Genomic DNA, 23,555 nt, shown 5'->3' on the forward strand with positions numbered 1-23,555 from the left:
CAGCCCAGCCTGGCTGCAAGAAGTGGAGAGGAGATGAGAAGTGAATAAGATGTAAAAAGGATCCTGAGAGGCGTCTGCCAGCCTGTTGTGAGGAACGGCTGCAGACGCCAAGGTCAGTGCAGAAGGAGGGGGAGGAGTAACGCGGCTCCTGGCCAAGATTCCCCTGCAGCCTGTGGTGACGACCATGGTGGAGCAGGTTGTCCCCCTGCAGCCCATGGAGGTCCACGGAGGGGCAGAGATCCACCTGCAGCCTGTGGAGGACCCCACGCCGGAACAGGTAGAGGGCAGAAGGAGACTGTGGCCCATGGAGGGCCCGCTGGGACAGCTGTTCTAGAGGGACTGCACCCCGTGGAAGAGATGACCCACGCCGGAGCAGTTTCACGGAGGACTGTGGCCCGTGGGAGGGACCCCACGCTGGAGCAGAGGAGGAATGCAAGGAGTTCTTCCCCCGACGATGACACAGAGGTGTAAAACAACGCGTGATGAACTGACCACGACCCCCATTCTTCCCCCTCCCCCCACCCCCCGTGCCGCTCGGGAGGGGAGGTAGTATAGATAATGTTAAGCCCGGGAAGAGGGAGGGGTGGGGGGAGGTTATCTTATTCCCTGTCTCATTCTCCTGCTAGTTTTAGAAATAAATGAATAGTTTTCCCCAAGTCGAGTCTGTTTTGCCCGTAACGGTAACTTTAAGGATTTCTCCCCATCCTGATCTCAAACCTTGAGCCGTTTTCCTTATATCATCTCCCGCTGTTCTCTCGGAGGGTGGGGGGAGAGAGACTGTGTAGTCTGGTCCCGATCGGGGCTGAACTACGACAGCTTCCCATCCCAGTGATGACTTCTCAGCCCTGTCACGGTTTCCTACCCCAGTGGTCTCCCATCCCCACCATTTCCCACCCCAAGCGTGATTTTTGCGGGGAGGTGAATTTCCTGCCCAAGGGGAAGGGATGGGGCCAGCACCAGTGGCCCGGCCATGCCCACCTTTGTGTGCTGCTCCACCCTGCCCTGGCAGTGGGGATGGGGCTGGTTTTGGCACTTCTGAGGTTTTTTGATCCTGTCCGTCTCTGCCCCAGTGGGGCAACTGATGTTCCTAGCTGTGGTGGAACTGGTGCCACTACTGTGCGGACACGATGGGAGCTGTCACAAAAATAGAGGCGTTTATGAAGTAGAGAGCCCAGAAAGAGTAGCGAAAACTGGTGTCTCACAGAGGTGGAGTCCACCAGACTGAAAAAAAAAAAAGGAGTTCTGCCATAATTTCAAACCCAGGTACTCAGAATTTCATTTCTAAATCTAAATGTCAACACTAAAATCAGTGGTCTGATTTCAAAAACAATACAGGCCTTACTGCTCCAAGTTGGTGCAGCACTGCAGGCACTCACCCAGGCCATCTCAGAAGCTGTAAATTGGGATGCGGTAGTCACACTATTTTTTGCAATGCTTAAATTCACTGTTTTATTCATCCAGTTGGAGACAATGGGTACTCTGTTGCAGTGCAGTAGCAGTTATAATAAAAAATCTGTTATCAATCCCATTGATTTTATATGTAATTAAGACCCTGGTTTTAGAAATATTAATAGTTTGACATATTTATTTGTTCATAGTTTACTGGTTTTCTCTGTAACTGAGTTAAATGTTTTGCTTTCAGTTAATCAGAGAAAAGAAGGTGGCAAATCTAAAGATCTTTTTTAGATTAGAAGATTTAGAAGATTTAGATTTAGATTAGAAGATTTAGAAGGTGCTTTTACATATGCATATTGTATAAGGTTGTCAGTCTTGTTCCGGGAATCAAAACACAGAGGGAAATCTATTTAGTCACTGTACAAATGCTCCAGCAGGAGGAAGACAGAATTGTTTTAAGAAATTTTTGTTCATTTCTTCAGTCAGAAATATGAGACTGTCCTGGTTTCAGCAGGGATGGAGTTAATTTTCTTCTCAGTAGCCGGTGTGTTTTGGATTTCGTGTGTGAAGAATGTTGATGAAAACACTCTGATGATACGAGTTGTTGTTAATGAGACCAAGGACACAGTCTGGCTTGCCAAGTATCGTTAAACTCTCGTTAACGTGCAGATGCGGGAAGCTGGGCGTAAGACAGACAGAATAATTGATCCAAACTGGCCAAAGAGAGCGTTCCATGCCATAAACGTCATGCTCAGTATAGAAGTGGCGTTGCCTATGGAAGGGGGCATTCTTTCTGGGCATTCTTTTTGGACATTCTTGTCAGGTATCCGTTTGCGTACCCTTGGCATCCTTTTCTTCTCTCTTGCTTGCTGGCATTGTTCCCTCTCCCTTGCTAGCTTGCTCTCCCCCCTTTGCTTGCTGCTCGGTGTCGTTCCTGTGATCGCTGCTCAGGACGGGCTGCGTTGGTCATTCGGACATTGGGTGGTGAGAAATTGTACATTGTTCATTTTGTATATTTTGTAGATATTAATATCCTTACATCCTGTTAGCTTTGTAGTTTTTAGTATTTTTAGTAAATTGTTTTTATCTCAACCCACGAGTTTTCCTTTCTTCCCAATTTCTCTCCCCCGTCCCACTGGGTAGGGAGAGGGTGAGTAAGAAACTGTGTGGTGATCCGGGCTAAACCACCACAAGTGAATATGTGTAATAAATGTGTATTTAACCTGCGCTGTTGATCGAACAGGTGCGCACACTGGGTGGTGCGATCCCCCGTGAGCCCATCGCTGCAATAAAGAAGTGCCTGCTTCTTAACTTCTCATTGCTGTTAAGGAGTTTTATTCCGGATTTCGGTAACAAGGCCACCGCAGCGTCTTGGCCGGCTGCGCCCCAGCCCTGGGCATCAGCCTCCGGTCATGACGGTGCACATGGTTCCCCGGCAGGGGCTCCCAGCCACCGGCTGCGCCCTCCCTGCACCCTGCCCGGTGGGTGCAGCAGGCCCTCTTTTGGAGCTTGACAGGGAGTGGTCCCTGCCCGGCACAGAGCCCTGTGTGTGGCCGGGCTCCGTGTCTGGGGCCCCTTTCTGGACTCTACCCTAGGGGTCCATCCCAGGCTGTCCCTGTGGGCCAGGAGCATGGCAAGTAGCTGGCTGAGTTGCCTGTCCCTGAGTGGCCAGCCCAGCGCTACCTGGCCTTGTGCAGCTAGTGGGGCCACCAGGACCACATCCCTGGGGCTGTCAGGGAGCCCACTCCTGTGCCAGTGTCAGGCACTAGGCTCTGGGGCAGGGCTGGCTGCAACACTCACCCCAGCCAGGGCAGGGCTCTGGGGCAGAGCTGGTGGGCAACTGGGAGGCGGTCGGCAGCAGCAGGAGGGCTGCAGGCAATGGTGTGGGGTAACACGCGGGGGCTTTAATGACAGATGCATAGCTGGAAGCTCTGAGGCCATCTGGCACCACCGCCACCACCAGAGCTACTGGCCACGGCAACCAGCATTTTCTCTCACACGGTGCCTCCGTACGCAGTGCTAGCTGCACTTGTGATTGGCCCAGGAACTCCTCTTGCATCTGCCGTGGAGGGGCGGTGAGCACCAGACTGGTCGGCACATGGATGCTGACATGGGACTGGTGTGCGGTTCATCCACCGTCCTCCTGCGGGGTGGATCTAGCCGCTAGCCGCGCAGCTCGCGTGTGGTCGGGCGGCACCGTGGGGACATTGTGATGTCACTGTTGAGGGTGGCGCGCCTGCGTCACAAAGGGCCTTGCCCCGGCACCCCTATAAAAGCGGTTCGGGAGGTGCAGAGCCACAAGTCCTCAGCAGGACAGACTTGCCACCCACACCACTCGGCAAGCCCCACAATGGCTAGGGCCCGGCGTAGCAGGAGCCGCAGCAGGAGCCGGCGGCACCGCCACAGAAGCGTGGGCCACAAACGGAGCCGGAGTCGCCGCCGGCGTTTCAGGAGCCGCCGGTGGCGTGGCACACACAGGCGCCGGTCCCAAAGGAGTCGGCGGCGGCATGGGACACACAGGCGCCGCTGCTGAGATGAAGCCAGCAGCGGGCATCTGCAGAGCCAGCGGCCCCGAGACCCCTGCCAACCACCGCCTCTGCGCCGCCGCACTACCTGTCCACAGTCTGGCTCTCTCATTAAAGCTGGAATGAGCCCGTGAGGGTTGTGCATGTCCCTTGGGTTCCTTGTCTGTTGCCTGCGTGTCCCCTGGTGTCGTGTCTTTTGGGTGGGCGTCTGTGTCTGCTTGGGGTCTGTGTGTGTCCGGGACCAGCACACGTCTCCAGGGATGGAGATGCCCCACTGTGCTGCTCCTGTGCGGCGTCTGAACCCCATCTCTGTGTCCCAGCCCATCACAATGTCCCAGCCCATCGCCATGTCCCCAGCCCATCTGCTGCTATATGTGACTGGGGGGGCTGAACGTGAAGCTGGGTGCAGGTGGAGAGAGCCGTGCGCATGAACAAAGAGACTTAACGAATCATATTTTAGCTAGGAGCGCGTGCATGATAAAGTTAGCCAATTAGTAGAGAGCTTGCACATGATACAGAACTAGAAGGGCTATATTAACCAGGATGTATCAACAATAAATTGGCATTTTTTTTATCATATTGGCCATGAGCAGTGTCCGTGACTTCTGCGTCAGCAGGTGGCTCCCGAACAGGAACCCTCAGATCCGGTGTTGGACATCCCAACGGAGCCGAAGAAGGAAAGAAGAAAAGAGGGGATGGAAGCTGGTCGAAGGCGAGTGCTGCCCTGGCACTTGAGAAGTCGCTGTAGCGCAAAAAGGTACAAAAGGTACAGAGGGAATCTCGTCTTGGCCAGGCAAGCAGCCGGGGAGGAGATGGGGTCAACGCTGACCAAAGAGGAGTCAGCCGTGGTTAAGCTCCTCCAACATATGCTCTCTATGAGAGAACTGAGTTATGACTCGGCCATCCTAGAAGCTTTGCTGCAGTGGGCAAAGAAAAGGGAATTAATCCCCACAGTTGATGCTGCTTTTGAAGTCCCGACATGGGAAAAGATAGGGAAAGAGCTGTGGGAAGAAATAAGTAAGGGATCAAAGGAGGCGAGCAAACTCTCCACCGTCTGGAGGCTAGTTAATGAAACTTTGAAAAGTATGAAACTGAACGTTCAGTCATCGTGTCTGCTTTCGCAGCTTTGACTCCAGCAGGCGGGTCCACCTCCGCTACTAGCATGCTGTTCTCAGGTCCAACGAGCCCTGCCGCTGCCCCGGCTCGTGCCGGGGGGAGGGGGGTTCGAGCCCCAGCAGGGACTGCAGGGACTGCAGCCACAGCCCCCATAACCATAGATATGCTGGCACCAGAGGAAAAAAAAAAAAAAAAAAAAAAAAAGCCAGTGTAGGCCCGGCATTACGAGCCTCTTTGCCGGCGCCGACAGCTCCATTTTATCCCCGTTACCACCTTCTTCCCTGCCGTCACAGCGTGAGGAGGAGGATTGTCCTGGTTCTGGCCAGGATAGAGTTAATATTTACCTGAGCTGGGTGGAGAACTGAAGCTGGTAGCCCCTATGGCTGGGATAGTTAACTAATTAGCTAACAGCTGGGGTTAATTTACCCAAATTAGCCAAAGGGCTATTCCATCCCCTCTGATATCGTGCTCAGTATATAAGTGAGGAGGGTGCTGAAGGGAGGCCCCCTGCTACTTGGAAGAGACTGGATGTGGAGATCTGTTGTGAGCTATTGTACTGTATTTGTGATCCATCACTGTCTTGTTTTCTTCTGTCATTACTGTTAAATTTACTTTTTGTTCAATCTCAACCCACGTGTTTGGTTTTTTTTCTGGTTTTCTTTTGTTTGTCAAATCTCCTCCTATTCTCTCGGAGAGTGGGGGGAGTGAGAGAGAGACTGCGTAGTCTGGTCCCTGTTGGGGCTGAACTACGACAGTTATTTTGGCGCCCAATGTGGGGCTCGAAGGGTTGAGATAATAACAGATCTGACTTTTTTTTTTTTTTGCTTGAAACAGATTTGTTTATATGTGCTTGTTGTATTGGTTGTCAGTTATTGGTCATGATGTTGCAGTGTTGGTTATGTTGTTGTATTGTCTACGCTCTTATATGTACTATGTGTTCCCAGTGGTGGTGTTTATCACCTCAGGGAAAATGATGAGAATTATCCTTCTGTTATACTATGCCATATACATCTATGACATGGTGACATCAATGGCCTTAGAGATAAATTGGTATTCCTATGTGGACAGCTTCCCGAATTCTTTCACTTCCAGGGTAGTTAAGCCACTTTTTGAGAACTTTAAAGATCTGGGGGATATTCAAGCCACTATGATGTTGTTGTTATGTATCTTGAATGTGTGCCAAGTCTTGTCTAGAGCTGCAAACCCACTTTTTGGGAATCTCCTCCCAAGATTTACCCTAAGGCAAGATACTAATACGTGGCATGGTATGAGGGAGAACAAACTGACCTGCAATGTAGGGACTCAAACCCCAGCAACAGGCGTTGCAGCTGAATCAGAGGGTGAACCCGTGCTAGTTTCAGTTGCCCCTGTATACAAGAAGACTTGGAAGCGGAAGTCAGCTTGTTTAGTGAGGGATGAAGAAGCCCCTTTTAGGACGGAGCAGGAGGAAGAAGAGGAAGGTTTATTTGCTACATGCCCAGGAAGAACTCGGCAGGCAGGCTCTTCCTCAGAGGAAGAACTCCTAAAGGAGACAGTGAGCACCAGATTTCTATCCCTGAGCGAGCTGCGAGACATGCGAAAAGATTTTAGCTGTCATCCTGGGGAGCACATTATCAGCTGGCTGCTGCGGTGCTGGGATAATGGGGCCAATAGCTTGGAATTAGAAGGCAGAGAAGCTAGGCAACTGGGATCCATTTCTAGAGAAGCAAGCATTGACAAAGCAGTTGGAAAAGGGACACAAGCCCTCAGCCTCTGGAGGCGACTCCTGTCAGGTGTGAAGGAGAGGTATCCTTTCAAGGAGGATATAATGTGTCATCCAGGCAAGTGGGCTACCATGGAGAATGGTATCCAGTACCTGAGGGAATTAGCTGTGCTGGAGATTATTTATGATGACCTGGACAATGATCAGTTACCTAAGGATCCAGATGAAGTCAGGTGCACACGACAAATGTGGCGGAAGTTTGTTTGAAGTGCACCATCATCATATGCCAACTCATTGGCAGTTATGACCTGGAAAGATGGAGAGGAAGAAACAGTTGATGAACTGGCTGGCCGACTCCAGCAGTACGAGGAAAGCCTGTCTTCCTCCCTAAGGGCCTGTGTCTCGGCTGTGGAGAAACTATCTCAGGAGTTCCAGCAATTCAAAGCAGATATGTCCCATTCCCCACCGGTACGGGCCAATATTTCAGCTATTAGGAGTAAACGTTTCCCTGCTCAAGAGAGATGGTTTACGCGGCGAGGTACCCTGTGGTTTACCTTGCGTGACCAAGGAGAGGACATGAGGGAGTGGGATGGGAAGCCTACCTCTGCCCTAGAGGCGCGGGTACGTGAGTTGCGTGGAAAAACCATTGCAAATAGAAGTTCTCCCCGGAAAATTGTTGCACCAGTCTCCAATAGGGAGCGTAGAAGGAATAGCTTTAGTTCTGACCCTCTTGAAGGGACCTCTCGTGCATATTTAAAAGAAATGAATGATGAATACTGTGGCCAGGATTAGAGAAGCCCTGCCTCCAGCCAGGTGGAGGAGAGGGATAACAGAGTTTATTGGACTGTGTGGATCCAATGGCCTGGCACGTCAGACCCACAAGAGTACAAAGCTCTAGTGGATACTGGTGCACAATGTACCTTGATGCCATCAAGATATAATGGGGCAGAACCCATTTGTATTTCTGGAGTGACAGGAGGATCCCAACAGCTATCTGTATTGGAGGCTGAAGTGAGCCTGACAGGGAATGAGTGGCAGAAGCACCCCATAGTGACTGGCCCAGATGCTCCATGCATTCTTGGTATAGATTACCTCAGAAAGGAATATTTCAAGGACCCAAAAGGGTATCGGTGGGCTTTTGGTGTAGGTGCTTTAGAGATGGAGGAAATTATACAGTTGTCCACCTTGCCTGGTCTGTCAGAGGTTCCTTCTGTTGTGGGGTTGTTGAAGGTTGAAGAACAACAGGTGCCAATTGCTACCACAACTGTGCACCGGCGGCAGTATCACACCAACCGAGACTCCCTGATCCCCATCCTTAAGCTGATTCATCAGCTGGAGAGCCAGGGAGTGATCAGCAAGTCCCACTCACCTTTTAACAGTCCCATATGGCCAGTGAGAAAATCAAGTGGAGAGTGGAGGTTAACAGTGGACTATCGTGGCCTGAATGAGGTAACACCACCACTCAGTGCTGCTGTGCCAGACATGTTAGAACTTCCGTATGAACTGGAATCCAAGGCAGCCAAGTGGTATGCCACCATTGATATTGCCAACGCGTTCTTTTCAATCCCATTGGCACCAGAATGCAGGCCACAGTTTGCTTTCACTTGGAGGGGCGTCCAGTACACTTGGAATCGACTGCCCCAGGGGTGGAAACACAGCCCCACCATCTGCCATGGGCTGATCCAGACTGCACTAGAAAAGGGTGGCGCTCCAGAGCACCTGCAGTACATTGATGACATCATCGTATGGGGCAACACAGCAGCAGAAGCTTTTCAAAAAGGGGAGAAAATAATTAAAATCCTCCTGAAAGCTGGGCTTGCCATAAAACGATGTAAGGTGAAAGGACCTGCAAGAGAGATGCAGTTTTTGGGGATAAAATGGCAAGATGGGCGTTGTCAGAGTCCAATAGATATAGTCAACAAAATAACAGCTACGGCTGCACCGACTGACAAAAAGGAAACGCAAGCTTTCCTGGGTGTTGTGGGTTTCTGGAGGATGCATATTCCAAATTATAGTATGATTGTAAGCCCTCTGTATAAAGTCACCCAAAAGAAGAATGATTTTAAATGGGGCCCTGAACAACAGCAGGCTTTTGAACAAATTAAACAAGAAATTGTTCACGCGGTGGCTCTCGGGCCAGTCCGGACAGGGCAAGAGGTAAGAAATGTGCTCTACACCGCAGCTGGGGAGAATGGCCCTACCTGGAGTCACTGGCAGAAAGCGCCAGGGGAAACTCGTGGTCGACCCCTTGGGTTTTGGAGCCGGGGATATAAAGGATCTGAAGCCTGCTATACTCCAACCGAAAAAGAAATCCTGTCAGCATACGAAGGAGTTCGAGCTGCTTCAGAAGTGATTGGTACTGAAGCACAGCTCCTCTTGGCACCCTGACTGCCAGTGCTGGGCTGGATGTTCAAAGGAAGGGTCCCCTCTGCGCATCATGCAACGGATGCTACATGGAGCAAGTGGGTTGCACTACTTACACAGCGTGCCTGAATAGGAAACCCCAATCGCCCAGGCATATTAGAAGTACTTACAGACTGGCCAGAAGGCAAAGATTTTGGAAAGCCACCAGAGGAAGACGTAACGCGTGCTGAAGAGGCCTCACCATATAACAACCTCCCAGAAAATGAGCAGCAGTGTGCCCTATTTACTGATGGGTCCTGTCGTATTGTAGGAAAACATCGGAAGTGGAAAGCTGCTGTGTGGAGTCCTACACGACGAGTTGCAGAAGCTGTTGAAGGCCAAGGTGAATTGAGTCAGTTTGCGGAGGTGAAGGCCATCCAGCTGGCTTTAAACATTGCTGAACGGGAAAAATGGCCTGTGCTCTATCTCTACACCGACTCATGGATGGTGGCAAACGCTCTGTGGGGGTGGTTAAAGCAATGGAAGCAGAGCAACTGGCAGTGTAGGGGCAAACCTATCTGGGCTGCCACTTTGTGGCAAGATATTGCTGCCCGGTTAGAGAATCTCGTTGTAAAAGTATGTCACATAGATGCCCACGTACCCAAGAGTCGGGCCACTGAAGAACATCAAAATAACCAGTGAGTGGATCAAGCTGCTAAAATTGAAGTGGCTCAGGTGGATCTGGACTGGCAGCATAAGGGTGAACTACTTTTAGCTCGGTGGGCCCATGATACCTCAGGCCATCAGGGGAGAGATGCAACATACAAATGGGCTCGTGATCGAGGGGTGGATTTAACCATGGACACTATTGCACAGGTTATCCTTGAATGTGAAATATGTGCTGCAATCAAACAAGCCAAGCGGTTAAAGCCTCTGTGGTATGGAGGACGATGGCTGAAGTATAAATATGGAGAGGCCTGGCAAATTGATTACATTACACTCCCACAAACTCACCAAGGCAAGCGCTATGTACTTACAATGGTGGAAGCAACCACTGGATGGCTGGAAACATATCCTGTACCCCATGCCACTGCCCAAAACACCATCCTGGGCCTTGAGAAACAAGTCTTATGGCGACATGGCACTCCAGAAAGAATTGAATCAGACAATGGTACCCACTTCCGAAACAATCTCATAGATACCTGGGCCAAAGAGCATGGCATCGAGTGGGTATACCACATCCCCTATCACGCACCAGCCTCTGGAAAAATTGAAAGGTCTAATGGGCTGCTGAAAACAACTCTGAAAGCAATGGGTGGTGGAACCTTCAAAAATTGGGATAAACATTTAGCAAAAGCCACTTGGCTAGTCAACACTCGGGGGTCCACCAATCGAGCTGGCCCTGCCCAATCTGAACTTCTACATACTGTAGAAGGGGATAAAGTCCCTGTGGTGCATGTAAGGAATATACTGGGGAAGACAGTCTGGGTCATTTCTCCCTTGGGCAGAGGCAAACCCATGCATGGGATTGCTTTTGCTCAAGGACCTGAGTGTACTTGGTGGGTAATGCAGGAGGATGGGAAAGTCCAATGTGTACCTCAAGGAGATCTAATTTTAGATGAAAAGAGCCAATAATTTGAAGTGCTTGATGTCGGTTACTATACAGTACTGTATGTCGTTATCTAGCTATTATATGTCCCTCCTTGCTTCTACCTGCTCCACGCCCTGAGAGACTGATGTTGTGTCAAAAGTATTATAGTAAAATCATCTATACCAACAAAGAATGAACTTTAATAAAACAGGAACAATTGCAGCAGTGATGCAACCAGAACTGGCTCTTGCTACTAGCACCTACCAACAGATCTTCAGTCTGCAGACTATGAACTTGCTAAGTCACTTGCACCAGACAGACTACCTGAGGAAACACTGCGTCATCTGTCCTATGCTGAGAGACTGTTATGACAGATGGAGCCCAAAGTTATGGACTGGATAAACTCAACAGACCTTTTGAAAGGATGGACCATGGACTAAGAGAGTTACATCTGTGTGTCTGCATACAAGTAGATAAAAGGAAGAAAAAGTTGATGATTAATTGGAAAGTGTAGGATCTGGGCATGATGTAGATGGTATGGAATAAGGGGTGGATAATGTCCTGGTTCTGGCCAGGATAGAGTTAATATTTACCTGAGCTGGGTGGAGAACTGAAGCTGGTAGCCCCTATGGCTGGGATAGTTAACTAATTAGCTAACAGCTGGGGTTAATTTACCCAAATTAGCCAAAGGGCTATTCCATCCCCTCTGACATCATGCTCAGTATATAAGTGAGGAGGGTGCTGAAGGGAGGCCCCCTGCTACTTGGAAGAGACTGGATGTGGAGATCTGTTGTGAGCTATTGTACTGTATTTGTGTTCCATCACTGTCTTGTTTTCTTCTGTCATTACTGTTAAATTTACTTTTTGTTCAATCTCAACCCACGTGTTTGGTTTTTTTTCTGGTTTTCTTTTGTTTGTCAAATCTCCTCCTATTCTCTCGGAGAGTGGGGGGAGTGAGAGAGAGACTGCGTAGTCTGGTCCCTGTTGGGGCTGAACTATGACAAGGATGCACATTTATTCGGCTTAAAAGACGCACAGTTGCAGGAGACACTAAAAAGGCTGGAAGCTCTAGAGGCTCGCCTAGAAGCGCCGCCGGAAAAGTTGTCAGCCCCTTTGCCTGTACCACACCTAGGAATGCCAGTGCCAAACCTGTTTGTTCCGAACAGAGCACCGGGTGAGATCGGTCCTCTTTGGAGATCGGTTCGCACCTTTGGCGGCATTTGGGCAAGGAATGTCGGCGGGAGGGGCTGGGGACCCAACAATGCCAAGGAAAAAGCGGCGGGTAAAGAGCTGTAGTCCCCGAGACCAGAACAACGAGAAGCACTGCTTCAAAGGAACATAAATCACTTTTAACGAGTCTAACAAAAATGTTAGAGGAACAGAACTGTGCTATTAGTAACACTGACCTGAAGAGCTTGTTGATTTGGGTGTCTGCTCACGTAGCAGATGCTAACACCTCTAATATCTGCACGGTGGGCACCTGGGACACCATAGGTATTAGATTATAGGACTGTGTAACATGGAGTGAGCCTGCGGTTCAAAAAATTATTACCGGCATGGTGTGTAATGTTTGAAGCCTTAAGGGATCACACACAGAAGTGGGATTGTCGTAGTTCAGCCCTGATCAGGACCAGACTACGCAGTCTCTCTCTCACTCCCCCCACCTTCCGAGAGAACACGGAGAGAAAATATAAGGAAAAACGGCTCGAGGTTTGAGATAAGGACAGGGAGAAATCCTTAAAGTTACCATCATGGGCAAAACAGACTCGACTTGGGGAAAACTATTCATTTATTACTACAAACAGCAGGAGAATGAGACAGAGAACAAGCTAACCTCCCCCCACCCCTCCCTCTTCCCAAGCTTAACATTATCTCTACTACCTTCCCCCCCGAGTGGCACAGGGGGGAAGAGGAATGGGGGTTGTGGTCAGTTCATCATACGTTGTTTCGCGCCGCTTCTTCATGGTCGGGGGAAGAACTCCTTGCATTCCTCCCCTGCTCCATCGTGGGGCCCCTCCCACGGGCCACAGTCCTTCATGGAACTGCTCCGGCGTGGGTCATCTCTTCCACGGGTGCAGTCCCCTCCAGAACAGCTGTCCCAGCGGGCCCTCCACGGGCCACAGCTGCCTTCAGGCATCCACCTCCCCCGGTACGGGGTCCTTCACGGGCTCCAAGTAGATCTCTGCTCCTCCATGGACCTCCATGGGCTGCAGGGGGACAACCTGCTCCACCATGGTTGTCACCACAGGCTGCAGGGGAATCTTGGCCAGGAGCCATATTACTCCTCCCCCTCCTTCTGAACTGACCTTGGCATCTGCAGCCGTTCCTCACAACAGGCTGGCAGATGTCTCTCAGGATCCTTTTTACATCTTATTCACTTCTCGTCTCCTTTCCACTTCTTGCAGCCAGGCTGGGCTGAGTCAGGCCCAGTCGGCTGTCTGGCGAGAGGCCAGAGGGTGAGGCCTGCAAGGCCCATGAGGCCTGCACCTCCCCCTCTGCGCCTCTGCTCCCACTCAGCTTCTTCACATCTTCTCTTCTCTCTCTCTAACGGTCAAACCCGTTAGAACAAGTGACACATCCAGGTTGATATTATTGCATGCAAGGTGCAGCGTTAAGTTACAAGATCTTTAAGTGGAAACGGACAGGCAGTGCAAACAGAGGAATTTACAGACGACAGTCGGAGGAAAGTAAAACATTTCCTAGACAGGTATAAGCAGTCTGTGTGTGTGCGCATATAAGCATGAAGTAGATGGTATGAAATAAGGGGGGAATACTGTCTTGGTTTTAGCAGGGATGGAGTTAATTTTCCTCTCAGAAGCTTTGGATTTTGTATGTGAAGAATGTTGATAAAAACCTCTGATGATCAGAGCTGTTGTTAATGAGACCAAGGACACTGTCTAGCTTTCCAATTCTCGTTAACGAGCAGGTGCAGGGAGCTGGGCCAAAGACAGACTTGGCTAAAGCCGGCTGCCCGGAGGAAAAGAGGCTAGGAAAGATCGTAGAAGGCACGGTTGTTGCCGCACGAGAAGTGCCTGCTCCGGAGGCTTCTTGCGAGCAGCGCTGAAAGCACGCAAACATCGCATTTCTGTGCTTTCCTGAACAGCTTGCGCTGGGACAGTTACAGCTGTGTTTTGCAAGCTGTCCGGGGTTCTGAGGCACTAAAAGTGCGGATGTGTGGCGACTGTCCAAGACGAGAACCGGCTGCTCTGAAAGCCCTTCCTGCTCTTCACGTACGCTTTCTAGCAGCTCTACGGACACACACGCGTCAGCCTCTTCACTGTCCTACACAGCTAGCACGCTGGCAGTTACCGTCAACTTGGAAGCAGCCGCGCAGAAGGCAGTCGCCCTCCAACCGGCGAACAGCGCATCATCGCGGCTACACGCGAGCTGGCCGCACTCGGAGCTTTCGCGGCTCTTCTCTCGCTCTTTCCCGCAGAGCTCCGGCGATGCACAACTCAAACAGCGAAAGCCGCAATGAGCTTTGTGCAAGCTGCGCAGAAGAAACAAGGCACTAAACCGGCAAATGTCCAGCTAATCTCCAACGTGAAAAGGGTGAGCAAGGAAAGCTCTTGCTAACAGCCCAGAAGCATTGCGACGCTTCTCTGGATGATTTGCCCACCAACACTTCACATCAGCTAAAGCCGGCTGCCCGGAGGAAAAGAGGCTAGGAAAGATCGTAGAAGGCACGGTTGTTGCCGCACGAGAAGTGCCTGCTCCGGAGGCTTCTTGCGAGCAGCGCTAAAAGCACGCGAACATCGCATTTCTGTGCTTTCCTGAACAGCTTGCGCTGGGACAGTTACAGCCGTGTTTTGCAAGCTGTCCGGGGTTCTGAGGCACTAAAAGTGCGGATGTGTGGCGACTGTCCAAGACGAGAACCGGCTGCTCTGAAAGCCCTTCCTGCTCTTCACGTACGCTTTCTAGCAGCTCTACGGACACACACGCGTCAGCCTCTTCACTGTCCTACACAGCTAGCACGCTGGCAGTTACAGTCAACTTGGAAGCAGCCGCGCAGAAGGCAGTCGCCCTGCAACCGGCGAACAGCGCATCATCGCGGCTACACGCGAGCTGGCCGCACTCGGAGCTTTCGCGGCTCTTCTCTCGCTCTTTCCCGCAGAGCTCCGGCGATGCACAACTCGAACCGCGAAAGCCGCAATGAGCTTTGTGCAAGCTGCGCAGAAGAAACAAGGCACTAAACTGGCAAATGTCCAGCTAATCTCCAACGTGAAAAGGGTCAGCAAGGAAAGCTCTTGCTGCTCTTCACTCGCTCTTGCTAACAGCCCAGAAGCATTGCGACGCTTCTCTGGATGATTTGCCCACCAACACTTCACATCAGCTAAAGCCGGCTGCCCGGAGGAAAAGAGGCTAGGAAAGATCGTAGAAGGCACGGTTGTTGCCGCACGAGAAGTGCCGGATCCGGAGGCTTCTTGCGAGCAGCGCTAAAAGCACGCGAACATCGCATTTCTGTGCTTTCCTGAACAGCTTGCGCTGGGACAGTTACAGCCGTGTTTTGCAAGCTGTCCGGGGTTCTGAGGCACTAAAAGTGCGGATGTGTGGCGACTGTGCAAGACAAGAACCGGCTGCTCTGAAAGCCCTTCCTGCTCTTCACGTACGCTTTCTAGCAGCTCTACGGACACACACACGTCAGCCTCTTCACTGTCCTACACAGCTAGCACGCTGGCAGTTACCGTCAACTTGGAAGCAGCCGCGCAGAAGGCAGTCGCCCTCCAACCGGCGAACAGCGCATCATCGCGGCTACACGCGAGCTGGCCGCACTCGGAGCTTTCGCGGCTCTTCTCTCGCTCTTTCCCGCAGAGCTCCGGCGATGCACAACTCGAACCGCGAAAGCCGCAATGAGCTTTGTGCAAGCTGCGCAGAAGAAACAAAGCACTAAACCGGCAAATGTCCAGCTAATCTCCCACGTGAAAAGGGTGAGCAAGGAAAGCTCTTGCTAACAGCCCAGAAGCATTGCGACGCTTCTCTGGATGATTTGCCCACCAACACTTCACATCAGCTAAAGCCGGCTGCCCGGAGGAAAAGAGGCTAGGAAAGATCGTAGAAGGCACGGTTGTTGCCGCACGAGAAGTGCCTGCTCCGGAGGCTTCTTGCGAGCAGCGCTAAAAGCACACGTACATCGCATTTCTGTGCTTTCCTGAACAGCTTGCGCTGGGACAGTTACAGCCGTGTTTTGCAAGCTGTCCGGGGTTCTGAGGCACTAAAAGTGCGGATGTGTGGCGACTGTCCAAGACGAGAACCGGCTGCTCTGAAAGCCCTTCCTGCTCTTCACGTACGCTTTCTAGCAGCTCTACGGACACACACACGTCAGCCTCTTCACTGTCCTACACAGCTAGCACGCTGGCAGTTACCGTCAACTTGGAAGCAGCCGCGCAGAAGGCAGTCGCCCTGCAACCGGCGAACAGCGCATCATCGCGGCTACACGCGAGCTGGCCGCACTCGGAGCTTTCGCGGCTCTTCTCTCGCTCTTTCCCGCAGAGCTCCGGCGATGCACAACTCGAACCGCGAAAGCCGCAATGAGCTTTGTGCAAGCTGCGCAGAAGAAACAAGGCACTAAACCGGCAAATGTCCAGCTAATCTCCCACGTGAAAAGGGTCAGCAAGGAAAGCTCTTGCTAACAGCCCAGAAGCATTGCGACTCTTCTCTGGATGATTTGCCCACCAACACTTCACATCAGCTAAAGCCGGCTGCCCGGAGGAAAAGAGGCTAGGAAAGATCGTAGAAGGCACGGTTGTTGCCGCACGAGAAGTGCCTGCTCCGGAGGCTTCTTGCGAGCAGCGCTAAAAGCACGCGAACATCGCATTTCTGTGCTTTCCTGAACAGCTTGCGCTGGGACAGTTACAGCCGTGTTTTGCAAGCTGTCCGGGGTTCTGAGGCACTAAAAGTGCGGATGTGTGGCGACTGTCCAAGACGAGAACCGGCTGCTCTGAAAGCCCTTCCTGCTCTTCACGTACGCTTTCTAGCAGATCTACGGACACACACGCGTCAGCCTCTTCACTGTCCTACACAGCTAGCACGCTCGCAGTTACCATCAATTTGGAGCCAGCTGCGCAGAAGGAAGTCAGACAATTAATTACTCCAACACCGGAAGTGCCTGCTCTAAAAGTTCTTGCTGCTCCTCACCGACTCTTCCCACCACATCTACAGGTTCAGAAACATTGAGTCTGTGGGCTTTCCTCCACCACCAGGACTCTGACACTTACCATCACCTAGAGCTGCTGCACAGTGAGAAATAAATCTTAAAAATCACGAACGTCAGACGATTGCTCCAACTCCAAAAGTGCCACCTCTGAAAGTTTACTGGTGTACATGGTGGCAAAAGTCAGAGTCCTGATTGTCCAGGAAAGAACGGAGCCCCAATGTTGCTGGGCTTGTAGATGCGGTGGCAAGAGCCACTGAGGTGTTTTCAGAGCTGGCACTTCTGGTGTGGGATCTATCATCCAACGTTCATGATATATAAGAGTGTTTTCACTGGGCGGCCATAAGTGCACGGTGGTAAACGTTGGAGTGCTGGTGTTCTAGGAAATCTCGCAGTCCCAATATTTGTGAGCCTGTAGATGCGGTGGCAAGAGCCGGGCAGGAGAAGCAAGAGCTTTCAGAAATGTCACTTCTGGTGTGGGAGCAGTCTTCTGACGTTTGTGATTTTTAAGATTTTTTTCAAAAGGGACTGCTGAGTTGAGGTGATGGTAGACGTCGGAGTCCTGGTGTCCCAGGAAATGCCGGATCCCCAATGTTTGTGAGCCTGTAGATGTGGTGCCTAGAGCTGGTGAGAAGCAGCAAGACCTTCCAGAGCTGACACTTCTGGTGTGGGAGCAGCTGTCCGACATTCATCATTTTTAAGCTGTGGTTTAACACTAGGCGGACAGCTCGAGCTGGTGTTAAACGTCGGAGTCCTGGTGGTCTAGGAAATCCCGGAGCCCCAATGTTTCCTGGCCTGTAGATTTTTTTTACGCCTGTAGATCTTTACCACCCTGTCCTGGTGGTCTAGGAAAGCCCGGAGCCCCAGAGTTTGGAGCCTGTATGTGTGGTAGCAAGAGCCGGTGAGGAGCAGCAAGGGTATTCAGAGCTGGTCACCATGTAACAAAAGGTTCAGGATTTTTAAGATTTTTTCCCACTGAGCAGTAGGGACTGTTTCTCACTCCTTACAAATGAGTCCTTCGTCAGGAAAAGAAAAAAAAACCAGACTTCCTCTTCCATTAATTGTTTCTCTAAGCTATATGGGTACGTGACTATGTTTTATAACTGTATTCTTGTCCTGGTTCTGGCTAGGATAGAGTTAATATTTACCTGAGCTGGGTGGAGTACTGAAGCTGGTAGCCCCTATGGCTGGGATAGTTAACTAATTAGCTAACTGCTGGGGCTCAGTATGTAAGTGAGGAGGGTGGTGAAAGGAGCCTCCTGCTACGTGGAAGAACCTAGGTGTGGAGATTTGTTGTAAGCCATTATACTATATTTGTATTGCATCACTGTTTTGTTTTCTTCTGTCATTACTGTTAAATTTACTTTTTGTTCAATCTCAACCCACGGGTTTGGTTTTTTTCCTGGTTTTCTTTTGTTTACCAAATCTCCCCCTGTTCTCTTGGAGGGTGGGGGGGGAGTGAGAGAGAGACTGCATAGTCTGGTCCCTATCGGGGCTGAACTACAACAATTCTTTAAGAGCATACATATATAGTTGTGATTAACTTATTGTCCCCTATATCAATCCCCCCTTTTTATCACACTAAGTAAATTCTTTTACTTAAACAGTTTCCCTGAATGATATGAAGCATCATACATGGTTTTGTTTAGTGACGGGGGGGGCCTAAGGTGGTAGCTTCTCTAGGAAACTGCTAGAAGTCGCTCCCCTTTGTTCAGTGGACTCGGCCGGGCCTAGAGCGGACCCGCTGCTGGCCAAGGCCAAGCCAATTGGTAGCAGAATGTCCCGTGATAATGCCTCTGTGATAACGTATTTAAATAGGGGAAAACAGAAGAAAAAAAAAAAAGGGAGAGATGTGAAGCAGCTGAGCGGGGGGCAGAGGCACAGAGAGGGAGGCGCAGGCCTTATGGGCCTTGCAGGCCTCACCCTCTGGCCTCTCGCCAAGCGGCTGACTGGGCCCGAATTGGTCCGGCCCGGCTGCAGGAAGTGGAGAGGAGAGGAGAAGTGAATAAGATGTAAAAAGGATCCTGAGAGACATCTACCAGCCTGTTGTGAGGAACGGCTGCAGATGCCAAGGTCAGTTCAGAAGGAGTGGGAGGAGTAATGTGGCTCCTGGCCAAGATTCCCCTGCAGCCTGTGGTGACGACCATGGTGGAGCAGGTTGTCCCCCTGCAGCCCATTGTCGTAGTTCAGCCCCAATCGGATCACTGGTTCGTATTCGTATAAGAGCTAATGGTAAAGTTAGATTAGTTTCCTGACCCAACTTGACAATCTGTTGTTTGATTGGGTGATTCATTTTCTCCACCTGGCCACTTGATTGTGGTCGGTAAGAGGTATGTAATTGCCACTCTATCCCTAGATGGTGGCTAATTGCTTGTACTATTCTGGACACAAAATGTGGTCCTCTATCCGAGGACATTACTGCTGCGACTCCAAACCTAGGTACTATTTCCTGGAGCAGTATTTTGGTTACTTCCCAGGCTTTAGCAGTTCCGCACGGGAAAGCTTCTGGCCAGCCTGAAAAGGTATCCGTAAGTACTAATAAGTATCGATACCCCCCTTTTCTAGGGAGTTCTGAGAAATCAATCTGCCAACGTTGTCCCGGACCATTCCCCTTTCCGATTTTTTCAAGTTTCGGCCCTTTTACAACTTCAGGATTAGTCTGGAGACAAAGATCACATTGTTGAGTTACTTGTCTAGCGGTAGTGTCTAAGTTTCGCGCTATTATGTTCCTGATGAGATCTTTATATAGGGCTTCTGCCCCCCCCTCCCCCCAGTGTCTTTTTCTATGTTCTTCTCGGACTACTGACCATATCATGTAGGAGGGAATTACTACCCTCCCGTGTGAGGGGTAGTAATTGGCCCACCCTTCCTCATTATATGACCCCTTTAGATCATTAATAAGTTTGCCGACTTCCTTTGTGTATTCTGGTTTACCTTCTAGAAATACCTGTCCATCAGGTATTAGCGCACCCTCTACCTTGATTGTTTCTCTAGCTGCTTGTTTTGCTTCCCTATCTGCCAGCTCATTTCCTCTTTCCAATTCTGTGCTCACTTTCTGGTGTGCTTTAATATGCATAATTGCCACCTTTTTGGGAAGCTGGACTGCATTCAGGATTTTCAAAATCCCTTCTGCGTGTTTGATGGTTTTTCCATGAGAATTTAACAGTCCTCTTGCCTTCCATATTGCTCCATGGGCATGTACCACCCCAAAGGCATATTTAGGGTCAGTCCAAATGTTTACAGTCCTTCCCTGGGCTCTCTCCAGGGCTCAGGTAAGGGCTATGATCTCGGCCTTTTGGGCTGAGACGTCGGCTGATAGTGGCCTGGACTCTGTCACCTTTTCAAAAGTGGTAACAGCATATCCGGAATGTCGCCTTCCATTTAACATATAGCTGCTTCCATCGGTGAACCAATGTTCGGCTCCATCGACAGGGACATCTTTAAGATCCGTTCGACTAGAATACATGGTTTCAATTGTTTCCAAGCAGTCGGCTCCCCGATGTTCCCATCAAGGAATGAGGCCGGATTGATGATGTTTGTGGTCACGATTTCAACATCATCCTGTTCAACCATTATAGCTTGATATTTCAGGAACCTTTGTGGGGAAAGCCAATGCCCTCCTTTTGCTTCAAGGACCGCAGATACAGTCTGGGAAACTAGGACAGTCATTTTCTGGCCTAGAGTGAACTTTCAGGCTTCTTGAATGTTTAGAATGACAGCTGCTACTGCTCTCAGACAGCTGGGCCACTGTCGTAGTTCAGCCCCGATCGGGACCAGACTACACAGTCTCTCTCTCGCTCCCCCCACCCTCCGAGAGAATAGGAGGAGATGATATAAGAAAAACGGCTCGAGGTTTGAGATAAGGACGGGAAGAAATTTGTAAAGTTACCGTTACAGGCAAAACAGACTCGACTTGGGGAAAAACACTCATTTATTTCTAAAACTAGCAGGAGAATGAGACAGGGAACAAGATAACCTCCCCCCACCCCTCCCTCTTCCCAGGCTTAACATTATCTCTACTACCTTCCCCTCCCGAGCGGCATGGAGGGGGGGGTCGGGGGCGGGGGGGGGGGAATGGGGGTCGCAGTCAGTTCATCACGCGTTGTTTTACGCCTCTGTGTCATCGTCGGGGGAAGAACTCCTTGCATTCCTCCTCTGCTCCAGCGTGGGGTCCCTCCCACGGGCCACAGTCCTCCGTGAAACTGCTCCGGCGTGGGTCATCTCTTCCACGGGGTGCAGTCCCTCTAGAACAGCTGTCCCAGCGGGCCCTCCACGGGGCACAGCCTCCTTCAGGCCTCCACCTGTTCCGGCGTGGGGTCCTCCACGAGCTGCAGGTGGATCTCTGCCCCTCCGTGGACCTCCATGGGCTGCAGGGGAACAACCTGCTCCACCATGGTCGTCACCACGAGTTGCAGAGGAATCTTGGCCAGGAGCCGCATTACTCCTCCCCCTCCTCCTTCACTGACCTTGGCGTCTGCAGCCGTTCCTCACAACAGGCTGGCAGACGCCTCTCAGGATCCTTTTTACATCTCATTCACTTCTCATCTCCTCTCCACTTCTTGCAGCCAGGCCGGGCCGAGTTGGGCCCAGTCGGCTGCCCGGCGGGAGGCCAGAGGGTGAGGCCTGCAAGGCCCACAAGGCTCGCGCTTCCCCCTCTCTGCCCCCCGCTCAGCTGCTTCACATCTCTCCCTTTTTTTTTTTTTTTCTGTTTTCCCCTATTTAAATACGTTATCACAGAGGCATTATCACGGGACATTCTGCTACCAATTGGCTTGGCCTTGGCCAGCAGCGGGTCCGCTCTAGGCCCGGCCGAGTCCACTGAACAAAGGGAAGCGACTTCTAGCAGTTTCCTACAGAAGCTGCCACCTTAGGCCCCCCCCCACTAACAAAACCAGAACAGCCACCCTTTCGCAGCGGCATCCAGCTGTTTGGAGAAGTATGCTACCGCCCGTCTGTATGGTCCCAAATCTTGTGCCAATATTCCTAGTGCCATTCCTTGTTTTTCGTGGGAAAATAGAAAAAATGGCTTACTCACATCAGGAAGTCCCAATGCTGATGCCGACATCAGGGCTTTCTTCAGCTGATGGAAGGCTCGATCTGACTCAGCATCCCACTGGAGATCCTTTTGGTTAGCTGCTATCAGGGAATAGAGTGGCTTAACAGGCAGACCATAATCACATATCCAAAGTTGGCACCACCCTGTCATTCCTAAGAATGTCCGTAGTTCCTTTATAGTTTGTGGTCGGGGGCTTTGGCATATGGCCTCTTTCCGGGCTTGTCCTAGGATCCGTTGTCCGGCACTGATCTCGTACCCCAGGTACGTGACCTGGGGTTGTAACAACGCCTGTGCCTTTTTCTTAGAAACCCGATATCCCTGTAGTCCCAGGAAATTTAACAGACTCACGGTCCAAATGACACAGGATTCTTTGGTTCTGGTTGCAATAAGAAGGTCGTCTACATATTGTAACACCTTCCCTTCTTCTGATGGTGGTTCCCATGATTCCAAGTCCTTTGCTAGCTGATTCCCCAAAATTGTGGGGCTATTTTTAAAACCCTGCGGCAACACCGTCCATGTGAGCCGGGTCTTTCGACCACTTTTGGGATTTTCCCATTCGAAAGCAAAAATTTTCTGGCTGGCTTCATGGAGAGGGAGGCAAAAGAAAGCATCTTTTAAATCTAGGACCGTAAACCAAGCTAAATCAGGTTTTAGCACGGTTAATAGGGTATAGGGGTTAGCTACCACAGGTCCTCTGTTATTTTGTTGATGGCTCTTAAGTCTTGAACTATCCTATAGGACCCATCAGGTTTCTTAACTGGAAGTATAGGTGTATTGAATTCTGACTCACATTCTTTTAGTAGTCTTAGTTCTATGAACCGCTCTATGACAGGACAAATTCCTTCCCTAGCTTCCCTTTTCAGTGGGCAAAATGTGGGATTTTGGTGTGAAATGGGGGGATTTGGGGCAAAATGTGGGAATTTTGGTGTGAAATGGGGGAATTTGGGGCAAAATGTGGGATTTTGGTGAAAAATGGGGGAATTTGGGGCAAAAAAGCGGGATTTGGGGCAAAAATGCAGAAATTTGGGCGAAAAATGGGGGATTTTGGGGGCAAAATGTGGGATTTTGGTGTGAAATGTGGGAGTTTTGGGCAAAAATGCGGCATTTGGGGGCGAAACGGGGGAATTTGGGGGGAAATCGCGGGATTTTGGGGCAACAATGTGGGATTTTGGTGCGAAATGGGGGAATTTGGGGCAAAATGTGGGAATTTTGGTGCGAAATGGGGGAATTTGGGGCAAAAATGCGGGATTTGGGGCAAAAAAGCGGGAATTTGGGGGAAAAATGGGGGATTTTGGGGGCAAAATGTGGGATTTTGGTGTAAAATGTGGGAATTTGGGGCAAAAATGGGGGATTCTGGGGGCAAAATGTGGGAATTTGGGGTGAAATCCCGGGATTCGGGGGCAAAATGTGGGATTTTGGTGTGAAATGGGGGAATTTGGGGCAAAAATGCGGGATTTGGGGCCAACATGCGGGAATTTGGGGGAAAAATGTGGGATTTTTGGGGCAAAATGGGGGAATTTGGGGGGAAATTGCGGGATTTTGGGGGCAAAATGTGGGATTTTGGTGTGAAATGGGGGGATTTGGGGCAAAATGTGGAAATTATGGTGGAAAATGGGGGAATTTGGGGCAAAAAAGCGGGATTTGGGGCTAAGATGCGGGAATTTGGGGCAAAAATG

This window comes from Chlamydotis macqueenii, chromosome 19 (genome assembly GCF_036417535.1).
Source record: "Chlamydotis macqueenii isolate bChlMac1 chromosome 19, bChlMac1.mat, whole genome shotgun sequence".
Classification (NCBI taxonomy): domain Eukaryota; kingdom Metazoa; phylum Chordata; class Aves; order Otidiformes; family Otididae; genus Chlamydotis; species Chlamydotis macqueenii.